At 45.4% G+C, this 22,324-nt stretch overlaps 1 protein-coding gene across 5 annotated transcripts in view; it reads right to left on the reverse strand.

The window, feature by feature from the left end:
- The window catches only part of GDPD5 (glycerophosphodiester phosphodiesterase domain containing 5), a 164,373-nt gene that overhangs the window by 82,282 nt on the left and 59,767 nt on the right, over positions 1-22,324 (reverse strand). The window lies entirely within an intron of this gene.

Raw genomic sequence — 22,324 nt, forward strand, 5'->3', positions numbered from 1 at the left:
AACAGTGGTATGAACTTTAACGACTTCATCATACCTCCAGCACTTTCACGACTCTGGAGATAAATGTGGGGAAGCATTAAATGCCATTTCCTCGATATCAGATCAGCCCTCCCCCATTAGCAGATGAGGAAGAAAGATTAAATTGCCACCTTGAAAGCCAAAGACAGAATGACGGGCAATAAAAAGGCCAGATCCCAAGCCTATATTTAATTCACCAGCGCCCCACCAGATCTATCGTTCAGGGTTTTTATTATCATTAAAAAAGAAAGACAAAAAAACACAGAAAAAGAAATACAGAATATTAAGGCAAGAAGCACAGGCACAGTCCAGGCTGCTTAGAAAGATAAGATGACAAAAAAAAAAACCTTAGGAACAAGCACATTTTTTTCATTCAATGAGTTTCAGTCTTCACACAACAAAACACAATGAAATGCACTGAATCATGGTTTATTAGCATAACGCTCGGCTCTGCCGTCATACTCCGGGTCTCGCTCAGAAAAGCGGTGCACGAAGCAAGCAGCTCCCTGCGCCCCGAGGAATTAGCAGCTCGTGGAGATTTGGAGATAGGGCCTGAGGAAACACCTTGCAGTCTGGGATGTTCTTGGCAAACCGGCAGAAAAGGTAGTAAAGCTAGTGATAAGCATTAAAGCAAACGCACCATTCTTTATTTTAATTTATTCAAAAAGCCAGAGCAAAAGGAGCAACGAAGAGCAGCAGCTCCCATTAGTGCTACGGCTTCCACATGCAGGAACAAGCCTGGTAGCAAAAACTCCCGGGTGGTTTTGTTTCACGTCAGTCATTTACTTTCTGAAAGCTAATCAGCTCAGACACAACCAGGCAGGGAAAGGTTTGAGCCAAACAGCACGTCCCTCTCCAGCCCAGCCACCAGCTCAGCATCGCCACTGCTCTGCTGGCCTGAGGGAACCCAACACAGCCTCAAAGAACCCATTGATTTCGGAAAACTGGAGAGCCAGACGAGTTTGCATTTCATATTAATAGATCGACGGTAAAATCAGCTGGTCCCTCACCTCGGGCTCCATCAGACAAGGCAGGCTACATGACGCAAATTACCTCGGTGATAATGATTTTTCTGCCCATTTGTAATGCGCTGGGGAGAGGCTGGGGCAGTGCAGTTGCTATTCAAGGAGCACAGATATCACCAGACTCCATCAGAGGAGCAAGATCTTGATCATGCAACGGCCTGGATAACAAACACTGCAAAACCCAGGGCACACAGACAGGTCTCAAACCCCACCAGAAAAACAAATGCAGAATTTAGGATGAAAGAAATCACCAAATGCAGGTGTTTGGCTTAACATTATCCAACAACAATGACAGAATATGGACTGTTGATTATGAGGGTGTTATCCTACATCCAGATCAAACCGCGGTGGGATGAAATCAGGATAAATCCATTGCACCACCTCTACCTACTACCTAGAATTCAGAAATGGGGGGTGAGGGCAAAGCACTCCCCACCCCACCTGCTGCGCCATCACTTCATGCATTGGCAGTAGTTGGCATCCCTTCACATCCATGACCCTAATTCATAACAAGGGCTGCACAATCACGGAGCTGAGCTGTATGTCCTGCACCATGGCCCAGGCTACACCTGGGAATTGTAGGAATGGTCCCTACAAGCTCTGCTGCACAGCCACCTCCTGCCTCCCATGGGAGAGGGCGCATCCACCTGGGACGTGCCCCTGTGCAGCACCACAAAAGACATGCTTTAGGCTGGAAGTACAACAGTAAAAGGACTTTGAAGAAGAAAAAAGAGGAAAAAACACTTCGAGATCACCCATTTTCTTCTGAATTAAGAACTGTTGCAGATCTAAAACCTGTGAAAGCAGGTACTGGTCCTACACATCAATCTACTCACTGGCTATTCCCACTGAACACAATTAAAACCCTTAAGCATGCCCAGAGGCTGACTGGTAAGCACTTTATCTAGGACATCCTCTCATGTAACATTTCCTTATGTATCAAAAGATGAGTTTGTTAGAGAAGGCCGTTGTCCTCATTAATATGAAAGCCCAGCTGGGTGCTCTAGCTATCATTAAGCTGTAGGGAGGGAATTGCTTGGGAGAACGCCAACTCAGGCAGACAAATATCCACCCTTTCCCCAGTTCTCTCCCCAGCCATGGGAAGGCTGCACAGCAAGAGCAGGCATTTATTTACACAAGAGATGCTTTACTTTGTTGCGTCTGGCCATTGCTGGGTTCATAAATTGCAGTTTCTGGACAAGGGCTGAAAGACTGTCTACACCTCTCCCGTGCAAAGCCCTTCCAGACGCCTGGCTGGGAGCAGAGACCCAGGCTGCGAGGTTGGCCAATTTTAGGACATTACCCAATGCTCTGAGTAACTATTTACGGGACAGCTTTGAGCAGAGTGTGTCATCCGTCCCAAAGAAATTCATTTTCCAACTATCCCTCCAGGTTCATCCCAATGAAACCACAGGAGGACGCTGACCTAAGAGCACAGGTTGCTTTAATGGTGTTTTGCTGTCACTTTAGCCCAGGGTGGGCAGGAGGACTATTTTTGCTTCATTTTCTCAGCTGCCTTTTTATAAGAAGTGCCAGGCCACCTCCCATTTAGCTTAATACATTTGCAGAGCTCAGGCTGTCCCCAGCACAAAAATCTCTCATCGCAAGGCCAGAAATAAAATTGGAAGTACTGGCAACCCAAGTTTTCGACAAGTGCTGGTGAAAACTACCCGTAACTTCAGAAATACTTTCTCTCAAATGAATTTCCATACACCACAATCACAAGCAGTCCAAGTCAAAAAAAAAAAAAAAATAACAGAAAATGATTTATAACTTTTATTGGAATAATAATACAAGACAACCACATACGAAACAGGTAACTTTTTCCTCTGGCTCTGACTTAAATAACTGAATGTATAAAATTCCTCCCAAATCTCTACTTGAAGGCTTATGCATACACAAAGGATGTATTTCACAGACTTATCTGCCACCCATAAACATTGCAGTTTATCATGGAAACAGTGACAGGCTATTGCAGAGGAGCCAGTGCTAGAGCTGATGAAATTAAATCCAGTGAGAATACCCACTGAATTACAGAGCAGGGAGTTACTCAAAACCCCATCCCAGCCAGCCAGGGAGGATGGGGAAGGAAAAAAAAATAATGACCATTTCCCAGCTTGGCTGGAAGTTTTAAAGGGATATTGTTGAGAATTAGGCTTATATTCCAGAATCAGTAGCTCAGATTTAAAAAATAATAATAAAAAAATAGAATAACCAAGTTCGTTGTTTTTTTTTTTGTTGTTTTTTTTTTTTTTTTTTTTTTAGGGAAATTTTGACTCCAGTGGCAAAATGGGCTAGTCGCTCCTGGAGGAGCCAAGCTCCCCACCATCACCTGCTTGATGGTAGAGAAACAGTGCCCTGTGATGATTTTTTTGTGTCAAGCATTGGAAAGAGGACCCATGCAGGCAGACATCTCTTGTTTCTCTCTTTTTGGATGTATTTACTATTTACACTACCAGCCTCCTGGGAAATATTCAGCTATTTCCATCAAAACCAGACCCATAAACACTCCGGCACCTCCTCCTGGTGTCTGTGCTGAACGTGCCCTGGCATCCCCTTCTGCCACCAGGGCAGAAGTCTCATCACACCTTCCCCCAATACAGCTGCATCGCACCAGACCTGCCACAGCATCCCTAAGGAGCGGGGATGAAAGCAGCAGCAGCTTGTGCCACCCAGAAAAAATAAAATAAAAAATAAAAAAAAGTAGACAAGCTGTAGTATATCAGCACGTTACTCCTTTGGTTAAAGGCAGATATGGGTTTACTGCTGAGCAATAGAAAAAATAATAAAGCGTCCAGATACAAAAGCTTCATCAATTGGGAAAGCTCTTCATGAAATAAACACTTGGGTTTCATTTCCCCTAGTTCACACATTACAGCACCCACAACCTAATGTTCTTTACCAATGCTGGCTGTCTCAGAAAACAAAATGATTCATGAGCAGCTTGCAGCTTGGCTCTGGGTCGGACGTGAACAAACTGCAGGGATTTGGATGAGGCCAAATTTGGGTGCCCAGTTCGTGCTTCTGAGCAACCAAGATGCAAAGTAACCCGACCAAGCCATACATAAACTGGAAGTGGGAAGAAAAAACGTTTTACTCGTTTCAGACCCAGTAAAACATGTGTTTCCTAAAAATATTGCAAAGCTGGTATTTAGCATGGTGTCCCTTAGCAGAACTAAACTATATTGAAAAAAAAAGTCTTTACAGAGTAACAAGACAACTCCAGCAAAAGTACATGACCCTGAATTTATTTCTACTCCCACAAAGGTAAGCTCAGCCTGAGAAGGGCTCAGAGCAGCAGAACAATATCTTAGATTAACAGGTATGTGAAAAAGCCTGGATACATAAGGGGGTTCCTGCTCCAACCACGCATAAAATTCTCCGGTGTTCAAAGGAAATATGCTCAGAAATTACCCTAATGCCATTTTATTACTCTAAGGCAGTAGTGTACTCATCCAAAATAATCTCACTAGAAAATGTCCCCCCCCCCCCACACACACACCAGATACTTTCAGTTGGAAATGTTTTTCTGCTCACTTCCCAGGCGAGTTGATAGACATCAGGTAATTAAAATCAAAAAGTGCAGCTAACTATTGGACCAGACACACATCCTTCCTCACTTCTGTTTTGTTTACTTGTCTTTCTACTTGCTTTCCTCTTCCCCAGGCTTTGTCTTGAGGTTTTACAAGTTTCACTGCTTCAGGACAGCAGCCACAAAAGTAACTCAACCTCTTAAGCACAAAACCGATCTGAAATTCAGCCCTTTTTCTTTAGCTAAAGAGTGCCGCAAGGAACAAAAAGGGCTGGGTGGGGAAGAGCCACGAAGGAAAGAAAGGAGCAAGACTTCCCACTAGAACTCATCCTCCTTTCGGAGGTACAACCCCATAATTTGGCTTCTTTTTGCCAGCTTTCCATGCCTCAGCTACAAAAACTATTGTTACGGACTACCTGGAGCAAGGCTGATGGGCAGCTGGATGGCAACCCGTATTGCCTTCACCTCCTTCATCCTTCTGTCATTCATTAGCTCAAATACCTGGCCATTAGAAAACTTTCTTGTCTTGATACATATTAGCCACGTGAATTTCTGATCACCCACGTACAAACTTCAGTCCTTCTCTTGCTGTATTCTGGGTGTTTTATTTCTGAGGTCCGTGGATCTCCAGGTGTGCTTTAATAAGTTTTTGTTGAAGACAGCCGAGATCAACTGAATCTGTCCCTCAGGCTGCTCTTAACCCTCATAAAACAAGGGCGCCAGGCAAGTTGCAGCCTCTCTATACTTATTTTTAAAGTGGGATGAACAAAAGAACAAGGCTAATCTTCCCAGCAGGAGAGCACATTTCCCCAGCCCATCCTGGATCAGACCAAAAGCTCAATCCCCTGTCCTGTTCCCTATCACCTCTGCACCCTCATGTCCCCCTAAAAAAAGGACATGCTCCCAACAGCTGTACTGGCTTGCTTCCATCATTAAGGGGAACTTAATATTACACCATCGTCCATGGAGGAGATTAAGCGGACCCTAGCATGTGGACCTCCTCTACTGGGGTGAAAACCCTAGAAAAAGGGCTTACTGAGTGCACAGGCTGCAGCCCCTTGGCCAACACCTCCAAAAGCTCTTGCTGAGGCTCTGTCTGCACATTGCCCCCTCCGTTTATTCCTCCCCTTCCCAAGGCCCAGCTTATCTCCTTTTCATCTTCCTCTTGGCCAAATTGACCAACCAGTGCACTGGGAAGAGGAGATGCCCAGGGACCCCACGGTTCATGTCTCATTCCATGTATTCATCACTGGGCAGCATCCCCTATTGTAAGCACTAGGAGCAGGAAGAGATCTTCCAGTGAGGACCCCAATTCAGATACAAGGCAGCTCCTGAGTTCCCAGGAATTCCTCAATGATCATTTTTCAGACCACGAGGCATTTTCCAGTGACATTTCCAGTGGCATTTCAGGAGCAAGCTGGTGGCACAAGGTGACTCCAGATGAGCACAAGCAGCTTTATGGAGTAATGCTACGGTTTTTTTGTGGAGCAACGTTTCATGGGTTTGCATCCAAAAAGCGCTTGCCAAAAGCCAAGGGAGAGAAGAGAGCACAACCAGGATGATCTCCTGCCTCTCTCCAGCATCAATCATTGGACCCTCGCAGAGACAGGATGCCGGGTAAAATGACCTTTGGTCTGACCCAGTTGGCAAGATCTACAAGCTTGCACTTTGCTTGACGAGACATCGCCCCGTCAGTACACAGACTTATTAATTCCCATGTGATGGGGGATCCAGAGGGCAAAGACATATCTGCTAACAAAAGCCATTGAGCAAGCTAACACACAAAATGCTTTCTCCCCCATCTTTGGGGGCAATCCAGTGACCTGAAAGACTATAATAAGAGACTTAGAGCTGAGAAAACTGAAGTCTCTCTCTTTTAAGGGGAAAAATCGGTAAGATCAGAGCCCTGCGCAGCCTCCACATGCCCAGTTAACGTGAACAGAGACCGTCTGAAACAGTGGACAGTGACATGTCAGATTTACCAGCGTGAGGTTACGGCTCTGCTTCCCAGAAACAAGGGTGCACTTGTTTCTCTATCTGCCAGACAACGGGACGCTTTGTGCAAGTCAAAGAAATCATGTATTTTTCTAATACTTGACATATGGAAGGGATTTACTTATTTTTGCCTGTAAGAGATTTAAACGGGTTCAGTGCACTGCCAGAGGGGAACCAAATGAAGTCACAAGCTTCAGCAGCAGCTGAGTATCCAAAGCCAACATCCATCTGGAGAGAGGACAGACGTTTTCCTTGCAGAATTTATTTTTTTTTTACCTCTCAAGGACTGAACATAGAGGAAAAAAAGTCAACCAGCATGGCTATAATGTAAGTGCTGGGGTCTGCTCATCACACAACAGCCTTACAGCCACAGCAGTGCCACACTTGCCAAGCACAGATAAAACACGCCGAAGCATAATACAACAGCAGCAAGGCAGGTTTCGTTTCGCACTGCCCCATTTATCACTCCCTTCTTGCTGAAGAAGCAGGAAACCCTGATGGCAGCAGACAAATGCAATAAAATCGCTCGTTCAGACTCGGGGCGCATTGCTAATAACCCTTGCAAACACACACGCGCTAATTCACATCGACCTCAAGAACAGCAATGAAATGAGATATCCTTTTCAGATATCACTCAGCTAAAAGCTACACCACCACACCCAGCTCAGCTTCAAGCTCTTGGCCTTCCTGGCGAGGAAAACACCAAGACAACACGGTGCAGCTCGCAGCAGCACGGTTTGCTCAAGCTCTGCGGCGGTTTAGGTGGTTATGAACTCGGCTTGTTAAGCAAACCCTAAAGCAAGGCATAGCAGTGTGTTCTGAATTAGAGGAACCAGGAGGTGGTTTGTTTTTCCAGAGAGGCCAGCATAGCTGAGTCAAAAAAAAAAACAAAACACACAGATAAGAGCAGCTAGCAAGAATGAAAGAACAGCTTTGCGGTGAAACCAGCAGTCTGGGAGAGCGGAAAAGCCAACGCGCCCTCTTCCTCCACCATTAACCGGTGGTGTTCAGCCTGGCAATGGGGCTGATGGCAGTGGAGTCTTGCACGACACCAAAAAAATAAGCATCACCCCAAACATCTCAATCAGGAGAGGGGTTGCTTGCTTCTAGCAGAGAGGAGTGCCCCAGCTTCTCATCATGTTCCTTTGCTAAGTGTCCCGCTGATTTCCTCCGGTTGAGATAAGCAAGTTTTATGACTTTTGGGAAGCTTGCTTCAGGAAACCACATGAGGAAGTTAACCACAGGTGACTCAATTTTTAAACAGAGTCAGAATGCTCCAAGTTTAGAAGACTTTAAACAAGACCTTAAGGTGCGTCTTGTGATTTTTTTTTTTATTTTCTCCTTTTTCTTCCCCCTCTCTTATAATTGTCCCGGTAAAAGGGCCTCTTTTGACTGTATTGAAGTCAATTGATTCTCAATTGCTGGCTGACATCATGTGCAAAAAAGCACGCTGCCAAACAAAGGTTCAGAACCACGTGTCAAGGAGAACATGACAAATTATGGGTTCAGACCAGTTCATCAGCTCTTCCCTGTTAACAGCTCATTGTAGAGGTGGCACGAAGGAATAAAAAAAATTTCAAGCTTGAGATGAGCTACAAGTATCAGCCACTAAAAAGCTTATTAAAACCTCGAGCCCTAGACAGCTTCTGCTTGCACATCTCCTACTGTCACTTCTACCCTTGAAATCACACTTGGGAGCCCAGCAGCAGATCTCCTAGAAACAACCAGGAGAAAAAGTTTGAATCTGCATTTAAACAACTCTAAATTCAAGACTCCTAAGTTTTCAAGAGGAACTCACAAGACAAAAAGGCAGACACAAGTCTAGTTCAACTTCATGGCCAACAGTGCAGAACAGTTATCTATGTTTTTAAGCATTGCTAGTCTATTTCTTTTTAAAATAAGCCAATGGGTTAACACAGAGGTCTCCAGTTCATAAAAAGGCAAGCATTTCTGGCATCCAAGTTGATCACCTCGGTGTTGAGGCCCTCTGGATCCCCATAGAGGTGACAGGCAGCCACGTCATCTGCAAAAAGACTTCCTGGCAGACTACAAACCGCCTTGCGATTAGCCCTAGACGGATGCCAGGAAAGCCACATCACCACATTTCTTCAAGTTCTTCTCCCCTAACCACAGCGTGCCATAAAGCTACCTACCAGAGGCCAAACCACCCGTATGCATGTGGTCATGGTGCATGGCTTCATTTTTACCCACACCTCAATGACTCCTGAAAGCATTGGAAACCTGTTGTGCACCGCGGGACACCTGGTCTGGCAGCCACTCTGGGTGTTCGCTCAACATCTATTAAGAAAATTCAACTTCTATTAAGAAAAGCTCACAAGAACAATCCCCAAAACCACAATTTCTAACCTATTTGTGCTTCCAGATCTTTGCTGTGAGCTTCCTAGCTTCAGCTGGCCTTTGCTAGTGCTGTCAACCACGGTTATAGATGCCAAAACTCTTTGCTTGAGTAGTAAAGCTACCTGGGGAACAGAGACTTCTCTGATGCAGAGTTTGCTTCTCAAAAAAAATGCTTGCAATCAAGAGGCATACAAGAAAAAAAAAAAAAGAACAAAAACTGCTGAACTGCTACAGTCTTTTCCTGGTAAAGATGAAGGAAGCCACAGCCACAACCGTCAGAATCAATCCCCTGAACGAGCATCACTGCAATAACCCACACGCTGCAAGAAAGCTTCAGACTTTCAGTTTGTGGTGGCTTTTTAATTTAATGGGACTAGTTTGCAAGCTATGAAGAACGATTGCCCTGTGGGGAAATACGCTCTATCCATCCCTCCAGTGCAAAAGCCAGCCATGTGTCTGAAGCAGTGCGCTGTTTGATTTATTAATAAACGGATTGGAAACTCCAGCAAGGAAATTAATCTCAGGCTGTACCTGTTCTGGGATGATGATGGGGTGAAGGACAGGACCAGGAACTGTGTGCAGTTACTCTATACAGAAGCTTGGCCAGACTCCCAGAATAGGAGGCATGAATGTGAACATCTGTATTAAAGGCAGGAAGATATTATGCAAAAGCACTCTGGCTTCCAAGCCTTTCTGTTCCAGAACTTCTAGCAGCCTCTTCTTCTAAATTAGGATGAACAGCTGCGATGTATTTGGCAAGCTAACCTCTGCCCTCAATTTAGAAGCTTTTTACATCACAAAATAAAACACATACATTTTGAAAACCAAAGGGACTATTAAATCATCCAGCTTGACTTCTGTACAAGAAATGCCACTGAATGTCACCCCCTTACTTGAGCACTGAGCTATAGTTAAACGTGGTTTCTAGGCACACTTTCCAGAAAGAGATCCAATGGGTTTGGAGACTGAGAATCCTAAAGAGCAGTAGAGAAGGGAGAAACAGATCCAAGTAGCCCACTTGTGCAAAGAATTGTTAGCCTGTTCAAGCAAAATCATGTCCATCGATGCAAATGAAGATGGTTGCACAGACTTTAAACTATCCCTTCAATACTTAAGGTCACAGAGGACATGTTATTCAACCCAAAATAAGGTGACCCACTCTCCAAAATATCAGGCCAAACAATATGGGATGATGCTGATTTGCAAGCTAGCATCAACACCACTGAAAAGCACTCACAGCACCAGAACCTACAAGTTTAACCCCCATCAGATGCAATTACCACTCATCATCTTTAGACATGGCAAGATGTTCTTCATTTAGAGCCACATACATAACTTTGGAGGAGAGCTGCAGGCTCAACTGCCAAGAAATTTAATTTTCAGAAAAGTCAGCTGAAAAGAAAGCAGCACAATGGGATTTTTCAGCGTGACCTTCCAAAAAAGTGCCAGGTTGGGGAAGTTTTCCAGGAAACCACAAGATCTTTCATCAGGAGGTTTCTTAGACCCAGATTACAACTTCTGGTCTAAGCCAGAGACCACTGAGACACGCCAGTCCTTTTGCTGGACAAGAGGAAGAAAATCCAATTACTATTTGGGCATAGCATTTGGAGTGGTTGGGTACACGTCTACCAGATGCTATCTGGGTTTACACTCATGGGCCACGTAGCAAGTCAGAAAAAAAGATTTCTTAGCCGCAGGCTCCCCGGTGGGAGAGAAATTCATTCCCCTCTCTCCACTCTTCCCAGATGCTCATTTTCAGCATCTGTAGGAACTCAGTAGCTCCAAAACCTGCCCTCACTGCCAAGATTTCTGAGCTAAGCTTATTGCACAGCTCCATCCCTCACACCTTTACAGTTCTGCAGAAGGATGTGTTTTTTTCCCCCTACCATTTTTAGCCAGAAGACCTTTGCATATAAAAACCCACCACTTTCTGCAAAGGAGCAAGTAGTTAAAGGACAAGAGAGAAGAGAATAGTGTTACAGTGCTCCTTTTTCCCAGTTATACAGACGTTTCTCACCCTTCAAAAGCAACTACCTATTTCACTGAAAATCTACTCTTTTCAAGTCTTTTATTTTCAATTCTGCATTACTCCAGTACCAAAAGGATGGGACTGTGCACGACTTTTTGGGCAGAGGAATCAGCTGAAATAAAGAAATACTAGGGAGGTTCAGCTCTGTGAAGTCTGCAGCAAACATTTCAATCCCCAACACAAGCAGCTCTGTACTGAGCAGTGCAGAGCTTCCAAAATGCTTCAACACAGCAGATATCTAAGAGGGGTTTTTCTCAAATGATGCAGGACACGTGAGCATCTCTCCCAGCCCAAGCCTCATCTCCTCCCTCCCTCCGGTTCTCCCTTTTTACACCCCAAGCATTTTGGAGCCCATCATCATGCTGAAGCCTTCCCATCCCAATCTTGGCTAGGTGCTCCACCACATTCCCTTCCCACAGGAGCAACCCCTACGAGAGCTTCTGCCCCACCATCTGCACAGCAGCATCTCCCACCCATCCCAGCTGGCAAGGATCGGGCCCTCCATCACCATGTCTGCCCTCCTGCTGGTGAAGTACCCTCAAAGCCAACATCTCCATCTCCCTTGGACATCGATAGACCTCTCTAAGAAGAGCTGTAGGGGCAGGACACCATCATTTTGGGCCATACGTGCTCCAACCATGGCTTCACGGGAAGTTCAACCTCTTCAGCTCAATGATCTCTTCACTTCCTTGTTTCCCTTCCCCGAAGGCTGCTATCCATAGCCACTTAAAACGGCAGCAAGAGCAGTGCCAAGTCCAAATTGTTCTTATAAATATCTATTCCACTGCTGAAAACAAAGAGAGGACCCCAGCAGGAGGCTGTTTGCAAAGCACGTCTCACCAGCAATCCCCAGGGGAAGGCAGCCTTAGTTCTCCCATCGATGTTTTGGCACCATCACCCCTGGGAATCAGGGAAAGGCTTTGAGAGAGTAGACTTGGATCAGTAGACCAGCAAATTCAAACCCCGAAGTAAAAGTAAATCACTTGGGTTCAACTGATAGGCAGCAGGGACACCACGGTTCTCTCTGAATCAGGATAAGTGAAGTCTCCTCTGGAGAAGGACCCTGCTTTGTCACCATCCTTTGCTGGATCAGAGAGGGTTTCACACACCAAAACAGGCCAACATTCCATGATTTTAATATCTCCTCACTTCTAGCATTTGCTGTCATTATGGGAAAGGACAAAATATTCAAGTAAATAGCATGACATTGAATTAACTTGTGTTACAGCCACTACCACTGATAAAGCTTGCTTTCCGTTGCTTCTTTTGAAAAAGGATGTTTTCCAGTTTAATTTAAAAAGCCAACCTCTAGCACTGGCAGCAACTACACTGCCAAGAAAAAAAATGTATTTGTTTTGGAAAGCAAGCAGAAAAATGACATCCCTTTTCCCCCTTTTAGAAAGCATTCGGTAAATATTTCACCTTCCTCCCTGCAAGTGCTGGAATTCCCCAGTCCCTCCACAGGTGCTGTACTGGGAAAGTGAAGTATTTGCTTATGTAAAGAAAAATTGACAGAGCAAAGCAACGCACGCATTTAAGAGAATCAACACGCCATCCTTCGCCCTCTTCAGTTTCAACGACGAAGCCCAAGCCTGCTGAATTCCCACAGCCTGGTGGAAATGCATTAAGGCGTTAGCTCAATAACAAAATGGGAAGCATGGTGGATTTCACCCAGTGTGATGCTTTTGCTGCTGCAGCTGGGGGACATTCTCCCATACGTGGTGATGGGTTAAACCCCACGCTGGTTGAGCATCCAAATCCTATCTCTAACTCAGCATCTTTTAAATCAATGAAAATTTTGCAAGAGTGGCTGCACACCACCGCCTCTAGACTGGAAGGACCTCTCCATCCCTGGCAAAAATATCCTGGCAAAACCCAAACTGCATAGCCACCAGCTCCTACTAGCAAAGCACGGGGTCAGAACTAAGGGACCACAACCCAAAGATCCCCCTTCCCCGTCTTTTTCCACTCATCTCCCACCTGCCTCCCTCTCCCCTTTCTCCAGATGCAGCTCCAGCCCAGCGCTGGCCGTTTACAGCCCGAAACACGTTTTGCAGATGCTCTGCAGTAAAAACCTTTGACACCTATAAAGCATTATAAATCACAGGGCATGTTAATCGCCCAGTCTGAGCCCATAATCCAAACTCAGGCACACAGTCAATGGGTTTTGCAGACTCCCTCCCACCGGCATTCTGCCTACATGGGGAATAAGCCAGAGATTTAGCATTAGTCAAACATCCTCACTCTGACAGCGTGAGGCTGCAACAGGCAGCAAGTCAAACCCTGCGGCTTTCCTGGGGCTTGGGATTTCTCATCCTTCAAACGAGCATTACGGGAGTAGGAAACATCCTTCACAGGGAGCAAGCAGGAAGGAATTTAGAGAGGCCACAAGATCTGCAGTCAACGGTGACTTTTCATTGAAGAACAGCTCAGGGGGTGACCCAAATCCATTAAGGCTGGAAGTGCAGCTTTTTAACGGATTGCAGCCTGGACTTTTGGTCAAGCGATCATGAACACATCAGTTTTCTGGGCTTGTACAGCCATGGTGGGATCTAGATGTGACCAGCAATGGTCTTCTGCAGGCTCACCTGTCTAAGCAGGCAATGGTTTCAGCATCAGCCTTGCCCTGTGGCAGGTTCATCCCAGCCTCAGACATCCAAGAGCTGTTTGAGGATGTAGGTCTCTGTGATAAGCAAGCTCCAGGCGGGTTAAGACCAGTTTCTGAGATCCAGTTTGCTTCTAGAACATCTCTGCTCCATGCCAGTCTTACATGGGACTTCTGCCCAGACTAAGAGACGTCCTGCTCATTTGAAGGAAATATCTACCACTGATGAAGCTTTTAATGTGCTTCAGCATCTGAATCCCAAAAACATCACAGAGCAAGAAAACACTTAAATAATCTCAACGCTCCCAGGAGAACCACTTGCAGCCCTAGGAGAGGTTTAGCATTTTTCCCTGACTCTTTCCCAGAGCTCAGGGAAAGATTTTATGGGGTAGAGATACCATAAAATCAGGTAGCACAATTCCTTCAAGGCAGCCACGACAACAAACCTGAGGGAGTTCAGCAAAACCCACAAACTGATGAGGCCTCCAGACCCTGCAATGTAGGCAGGGTTATGTGTCCACATGCATGATGTGAGCATCTCAAACCCCATCCCTCCCCAACCCTCTACCCTGCATCACCTCACAGCCTCCCTGTATAAAGAAGGGCTCAAAAGGCAGATTTTAAAAGATGTTTAAGTGATGGGTAAAGCCCTGAGAACAGGGTAGTTTTGCTTCTGATTGCAAGCACTGGTTTAAAACTAAATAAACCAAATATTTAATCCAATATTTGGGTTTTCCTGCATTTAGCCCATCACTCCAACATAACCCCGTAAATCCAATCGTGGAGATCCAGCTCTGGATCACTGGTCACGTCCCACCACAGAAGCCAGCATCTGATGCCTTAGAGCTTACCACAAAGTGAATAGCCTTCAAAGAGCATCTTTCATGAAAAGCTCCCGTATCTTCAGGCCTACAGTCACAAACATTAACAAACTGAAATTGCATTGAAAAGGGAGAATTCACCCTTCCCCTAATTGCGGTTTTCAGCAAAGCAAGCAATTTTTGTGGGCTAACCAGTGACCTTTGGCCATCGGGGGGATTAGCAAAGACCCAGCAAAGTCCCCGCTCCAAACCCTCCAGTCACACGGGTATATCACACCAGCGCGGCTCAGATCATCTGTTCAAGTCATTTAACAACTCTTACCAATCGGGAATTACAAGAGTATTTCACTCTGAAGTGAATTAATGCACGTATCACGGACATGGCACAGCAATCCATTATGTCGATGGATTGCAGCTCTGCATTCTTCTCACAGCTTCATCTTTTTCCAAAAGGAAAAAAAAGCCATCAGAAGCCTGAGCTCAAAGATGTGTGATGTTTTTAAGCAGGCAGACCAGCTTGAACCATTACCATTTTACTCGAAGGGAATAAATTTTAACAGCAAACACCCAATTTATTAGGAATGGTTTGATAACTAATTTATATCGTCCTGCAGCTACACGAGCAGCACTAGATACTTGGAAGCTGGGGAGAGACATTGTAAGTCTATCTTCTTCCCTCCCATATCTGCACATTTCAGACACCTTACATTTATTTAACCAGAGGGTTAGGAGATACGTACCAACAAAACACCGTATCGAGGACAGCAGTGGTGCAGCTCCTCCAACAACGCCACTGATTTCTGGCAAGCGTGTTCAGCTGCCCCATGGGCTACAACAAACCCATTGCCTTTCCCTCGCACACCACGCGCCAACCAAGGCATTTGCACAAAGCATTTATTTAAATCATAAGCGGCGGCCTGCTTTCTAGCCTCTGTTACGGCAGCTCTCTGCTTTTTCTTGCTAAATGAGCACTGCTGAGATTAAAAGGATGCAAGGAGATGCATCTGGCTCTGGGCATTTCTGCTTTTCCCCACTGCTGCTCTCTCATGTGCCCCAGCAGTCCCCATTTCTTTGCTTTGACCACTACAGGAGAACACATACCCATAAAGGAGGATACTTTGATAGCTTGACAGCAGCCAACGCGTGCCCTAACGCTACCTACAGCATTTATAATGCACTAATTAGACCAGAGTTGTCACCCCCTGTAATGCAGCATCAGTTTCGTGAGCACAGACTGGGGTAGCTCTGCTCCTCCCCAGGTTTGTTCCTAAAGCGTTGCCTGGCCATATAATAACTGCCCTCTTCCATCACTTGTTGGGTGGTTGGGAGGGGTAGAGGGATGCATCAGCTCACATATATTCTGCCCTTGGCATGTATATAACTGGTCAACAGACAATACAGAGCACTTTGGCATTTTCTAGACTTTAAAAAAGAAAAAAAAAGCTACGGAAAATGTGTGTTCAGCAAGCCTGTACTGCAGTATCCCACCTGGGACACACTGCATTAGGAGGATGTAGATGCATCGAGATTTTCCTCCAAGTACCAAAATCTGGATGACTGTCATGGAAACACCAGCACAGTCAAACATCCAAGGAGGAATTCAGAGAAAAATCTTGATGGAAGTGATATGGGTGAACACATCTCAAATGAAATCAGAGCACCTGAAGTCGTTTTTCTTGCTGTTTTGGCACCAGCCACAGCTTGCAAGTCTCCAATCAGCTTTCCCAGCACAGAGCACAAAACTTCCTCCTACCCCTTCCATCAGCTGACCCTGGGAACCCACATCAAACTCCAGCCCCTCTCCCCAGAAGCTCACGCCAGCAACGGGTCAGAAATCAGGGTCCTCACAACCAACTGTGAGCCTTTAATTCCTTTCTGCAGTGCTTACCCTCCAGAGCTCCAAGGCATCGATGCTACCAGCTCTCAGCCTTTCTCCTTCCCAAGCTGAGCACAGCAAGCTCAAAGTCATCACTTTTTGAATACTTTCTAGCAAAGGCTTGGCTAAACCCTCTGATAATATGCAATGGATTTCCTGGGAAGCACAAGCCGCCTACTTCTGTCTGGAAACCATAGACAAGGGGTGTGGGGGGTAGAGTACAAGACTTATCTCCTCTGGCTGCTGCTGGAGTAAAGACAGAAAATGGAGATTTCTTGAATATCAGAAAAATACGAAGCCCCCTTTTGCCCCAGCTCATCTGGGAATATTTATTTTAAGGGATTTGGAAAATCCTTTTTTATCCCTATACCTTTTCCTCACTTTTCTTTCTTCCCCAGTCCCGCCTCAACTTCCCAAAGCCTCCTTTTCCTGCACAGAGAGCATATGGCCACCAGTCCTTGGATCTCCTGGTCTGCACATACTACATGCACACCAATTATTGAGCCCTGTTTTAAGCTGTTAATTCAAGGTTGCTTTTTCACTACCACCCACGATGAAAACCTGGGGTGAGATAGAGGTCCATCCCTATAATCTTCTTTCAGTTTGATATTCTGTGTTTTTGGAGATTCACTGCCTACTTTGGGACTTTCTGGTGCATCTTCAGTGGGCAAGCAACCTACCAACACTCAGTAATGCTGAGCTCACCTTCCCAAATCGCATTTTAAGGCAACACCACGTGTGCAGTGGCTTCAAGAAGGACAGAAGCAGCAGCATCTGCTACACCCCCCTGAAAAGGCACGAGAGCAAGCAGGAGAGAGGGAGGAATAATGGGCTCCAGCAATGTAATTATTCACCCAGATAATTAGTACAATGCATAAAGAAAAAACAGTTGGAGGGAGCACATCTGGCAGCTATAACGAGGAAATGCCACAATCAGAATAAAACCCTGGAGGCCCATAACATTGGAAAAGTCACAAGGCACCTTTGTGTAACCGAGGGGGGCTGGTCTGGCTGTTTATCGCAGGGAGCTTGCGCATGGATCGCTTCAAAGTTTCTGAATAGAGCAGCAACGACAAAGTATTAGAAATTTTCAAACCGTTGCTCTAAGAGCTACTCAATCACCTCTAAAAACATCAGCCTTGCCCGTGGGCCACTTGTAACATTACACAGAGCATGAAGCCGCAGGCAGCCAAGTTACAGCCACAGCAAACACAACCCTGACCCACCAAGCTGCCTGCGGTTCCCGAGGCATTGCAGATCCTGTGCTCAGCTTCTCCCCTCCAAACCAACAGGCAAAACCCAGCGCCACCAGGAAGCCCCTAAGCACATTCACGGGAACTGGTGAGATTTCAGAAGTGTCCATGTCAGCGTGACTTCTGGGATTCAAAAGTCATCCATTCTGGCCACCACGAAGTCATCACAGACCAGCTTTGACTCCTGTGCTTCAGTTTACCCCGTTACAGAAAAAAAAGCAAGCTTGTAGAGGGGCTTATGATGCTTCACACTGCGAGATAAATGTGGGAGGGCTAAAGGCTTTGGTATTCCATCTGAAGATTGGCAATTCCAGTCATTAACACTGGACCATGGGGTGGAGGACGAGACCAGAAGGGTGCTGTGCAGGAACTGACCGTGTCGGGAAATTCTCCCTTCCCTCCCACTTGGACGTGCCCATCTGCTGCAGAGGCCTCAGGTCAGGGAGCTCAAGGCACTCAAAGCCCTATTAAATTTTTATTGCACTAAATCAGAGCAGCCCCATGTGTTCCTAACCTTTCTCAGTATTTTGCCCAGCACAGGTATAAAAGCCTGCTTGTTGAGAGGGACAGGTGATGGAGTGACACTCCTGGCCCAAGGTGTTTCCAAAGAGCCTCTAATATCATAACCTGACAGCTCCTGATCTCCACGGACCGTGAAGCATCTGCTGCTGGGCGTAGAGGAGCTGAAGCATGCCAAGGCATTGCTCAGGACTTGACAGCTCCTCACTGATGGGAGCAGCATGCCTACAAAGCAGCAGCGATGAGGAAACGTCTCCGCTGCAATTACTGAATGTTTCTGTCAGGAGAGAACGGAGGCAGAAAGGGAAACGTTGCAGCAGCCACTGCAAAGCCACGTTAAATAACTTGTTTCTGTGCTACATTGAAAGATGAGAGGTTGTGTTGTTTTGTGATAGATTCTGAACAAGTCATATTTTTAGGACAACAAAAACCTTGCTGTTATGCCCAAAAATCCAACCTTAAGGGCCCCATGTTTCATTGACGATCAGCCCTTGCTGCAAAGAAATCCACTCTTGCACTTGGATTTGCACCTCATTAGCTCCAGTTTCACCATCTTTCCAGGTTCTTAATAAGAATTTGGTTTATTAGACACTCAGGTTAACACCTCTAGGATTTGGGCATTCAGAAAGCAAATTTCTGCATGTATGGGATTTCATCACTAACGCTACACTTCTCACCCACAACATCCCAGGGGTGTTCACAAGAGTAACAGGAGGTAAAAAAAGATGGTACAAGGCCCATGAAGGGCACCATTCACACAGTAGATGAAGAGACCTCCATTTATATATGTTGTAGATGACACTGAAGAACAGAAATCACAGAAATCCTGCAATTCCAGTCATCTGGGATCCAAAGCTGCCAATCTGGGTTTCAGCCCAGGTGATAGCCCTTCCTTCTGCATGCAATCAAACCAGACACCTAGTCTTGCCTGTTCTTGGCAGTTTTGGAGAGGAAAAAGATGGCATATGCACCAAAACCAGGACAAGATGGAAAGTTTCAGTGGGAATGGGGGAGACAAGAAGAGATCCCAGTTACGTTTTGTTCACCTCCACTTGTATCTCAGAAGGGTTGATGGCTGGGAAGCGTGGTTATCAATCAAACTTGTCACCAAGCAGAAAAGCTCCTTGCAAATAGGTATATTATTTTACCCCCTTTGACAGCGAATTAAATAGGACTGCAAAACTCTCAAGACTTCAATATTTAGTAACCACTAAAAACAGCCAGCCAATGAACATAGCTACTTCTCGTTGCTGGATAGATTAAAAATTATCATTGCCATTTTCTTCTGCAGAACATCTCTCCCCCCAGTCCTGCCCAGGATGATTTCCCAGGTGTGATATTTGCTGTGTACAAACAACGTGGCTTTGGAATCAATTAAAAAAAAGAACAAAACCAGCTGATAAATCTAATTTCATGTTTATATAACGCAACCCATCAATATCTCCCATGCGGATACTGATCCTGCAAGAGCTCTGGATGGATTTTAAAAGATGCTGCAGCCAGCGCTGGACTCTTCCTTGGAAGCAAGAGCTGTTCTGGTGGTGTAATACCCAGCAGCAGGTCATTTCAGGTGAAGTACACAAGCTGCGCATGGAGCATTGTGTTTATACACAGCAATTAGCCGTGCCGCTCTCTGTGTGTTTAATTGCTGGCAATCCATCTACAGGATCGTGTTGTCCGGGAGCTACCTTGGAAGTTGCCATCTGAACTTTGGACCTTCTAAAGCACGTCTGGCAACTAACAAGCCAAAGCTTATTTAACCACATTTTCTGTGTTCAGGGAGATAGAGCCCTGTTAAGAAGATGCACTGATTTCCTAAGGACTTCCTTGGTTGAATAACCATTGAACAAGCTGTAGTTAGAGCAGAAATTGCTCCCTCACACCAGCTACAGAGATTATCATGGTCTGAACTTCAGTAAGATGACTTTCTTTTACATGCCTTTCACTAAAAAAAAAAAAAAAAGCATAAAAGATCTTGCCAGTGAAGCTGAAGCCACACAGTAAAAAGGAATTTTACAGCTGTTTAAACTCAATTTAAAAAGGAGACCAAGTGTGCAGGTTGCTTTCAGCCCCCCTCCTGCGCTCTCAGAAGGAGAGATGAAGAGTGCAGGGATGGGATCAGCAAAGCTGAGGCACATTCTTCCCTCTGAGGGCGCTGAGGCCCTGGCCCAGGCTGCCCAGAGGAGCTGGGGGTGCCCCAGCCCTGGCAGTGCCCAAGGCCAGGCTGGGTGGGGCTGGGGGCAGCCTGAGCAGCAATCCTTAGGGCCCCTTCCAACCAAAGCCATTCTAGGAAGGCAAGAGATAATCACAATTCTAGCACGCAGTCTCCCAAAACAAACTTGGGATTCAAGCTTACAATTAAAATCCTCATTTTCATGCAAATTTGTGTTTCACAGGAAGCCTGAACTGCATAAAATTGGAGGAAGAGGAGCAGAATCATTAAAACTCTGGCTGCTGAGCAGCAGCACAATTCAGAGAACAAGTGTTCGTGATCATCAGATTTCAAGGATGCTCTCTGCAAGACTGGGTCATAGCCCGCTGTTAAATGAAAGCTTTTCATTCTAGAAAACTTGATCTTTTGAATAGAAACAATGTAGGGTGCATCATGGCCATCTAAGATAAATTGCTCTCTAATTATCAGAAAGCAAAGCATATATACAAAATGTATAGATGTAACATATATACAGACACACACCCCTTATTTTTCCCTTTCCAGGTAGCTCTAGATGTTTTGCAAGACTTAAGACCTCCCAAGCATGGAATACTTTTTTTTTTTAAACATATATAATGGAAACCACACTTACAAAGGTTTATTACACTGCAATTGGCTCTACCCTTGGTTTGCAGTGGCTGAGTTACTATAGGGATGGATACAGGGTAACAGAATAGCTCTTGTCATCCATATGCCACTGCCTTTGTGCAAAGCAAATAGGCACTTAAGTTATGGTATGATATTTTCCTAGCTAATCTCTCGCAGATGCACCCAAAAACCGTGTCAGTATTCACACACATGCAAATAGACCACTCCAGAGGACAACCAGCTTTCATTTGCACATTTTTTTTTTTTATCCTCACCCCATAGTGCTACAATCATTTATCTCAGCACCTGGCTACCTGAAAGGCAGTTTATTGACAGCAAGACAGGGACAGATTCTTCACACCTTGGTTTTCCATGGTCAGCAGCTAATTTTAGACTAGACCTTCTTCTCTTGCTCACACAAAAGAAGAGTTTCCTCCATTTGTGCCTTTGAAGTGGAAGTTGAGACCCCCATGTAGGCTTAAAACAGGCTCAGAGACCAGACGTATTTTTATGCATAGCCAAGTACATTTAAACACAGCAAATTCTTTTCCAGCACCAGAAAAACAACTGAATTTCCAAGTAGCGTTGGAAAGCTGCCACTGATATTTTCTGGTAAAAGAAAATCAGTGCAATTGGAGCCAGATTTCAATGAAAAGTTATGTCAATAGCAGTTTTTCCTATGGATTTTTAGCTCAGAAACACGATGTTCTGGTTCATAAGACATAAGGAACAAGGCATTTTGAGTATTTGAATTAGTGCATGCATGCATGCCAAGACATTACATCCCACTGTTTTCCTGACCAAGTCTTCGAAACCCAACTACACCCTCCGCTGCGGATGTGCCCGGGTATTTGCTCAAAGGAAACTTCTGCTGGCTCAGAAAAACAGTCACTGAGAATAAGCTGGCCAGACAGAGAGGAGGGAAAACAGCACAAACACTTCTACTCTGGAAAAGGAAATTTGTTTTACGCTGCACAAACTTGAGCCATGACTTTTCAACTCACACGGGAGCTCCCAGCCAAGCTGCACCACCAACAATTGATGCAATTCAGAACCAGGAGGACTCTGGCATGGGATCTGCTGCCCAGAAGTGTTTTCTCCTTAACAGTCTCTTTTCCAGAGAGGCACTCCATAGCCTGAAAGATTCCTGGTTATAGACTTAAAAGTGAAACAGCTAACTGTCACCAGAACAAGACTGAGCCCTCCGAAAGCAATCAAAGTGTCTCCTGGGAGCACTGCCAGAACAAGTGAGATTTAAATTTTGCTTTGTGATTTTTTTTTCCTTCTTCTTTAAGTAATAAACACACACACAAAAGACAACACAAGCACAGAACAGCAGTAATTTCATCTTTTGGGTAATAGCTGCTGTACGTGCGACAGCTTTGAAGCTTTGACAGCAGTTTTTCCGTCCTCCCTCCTGCAAACACAGCAGGTGTCCTAGGGACCCATCTCCCAGCCCCAAATGACCAGGGACACACAAGTCTGGCCCCAGC

This window comes from Anser anser (assembly GCF_964211835.1).
Source record: "Anser anser genome assembly, chromosome: 1".
Classification (NCBI taxonomy): Eukaryota; Metazoa; Chordata; class Aves; order Anseriformes; family Anatidae; genus Anser; species Anser anser.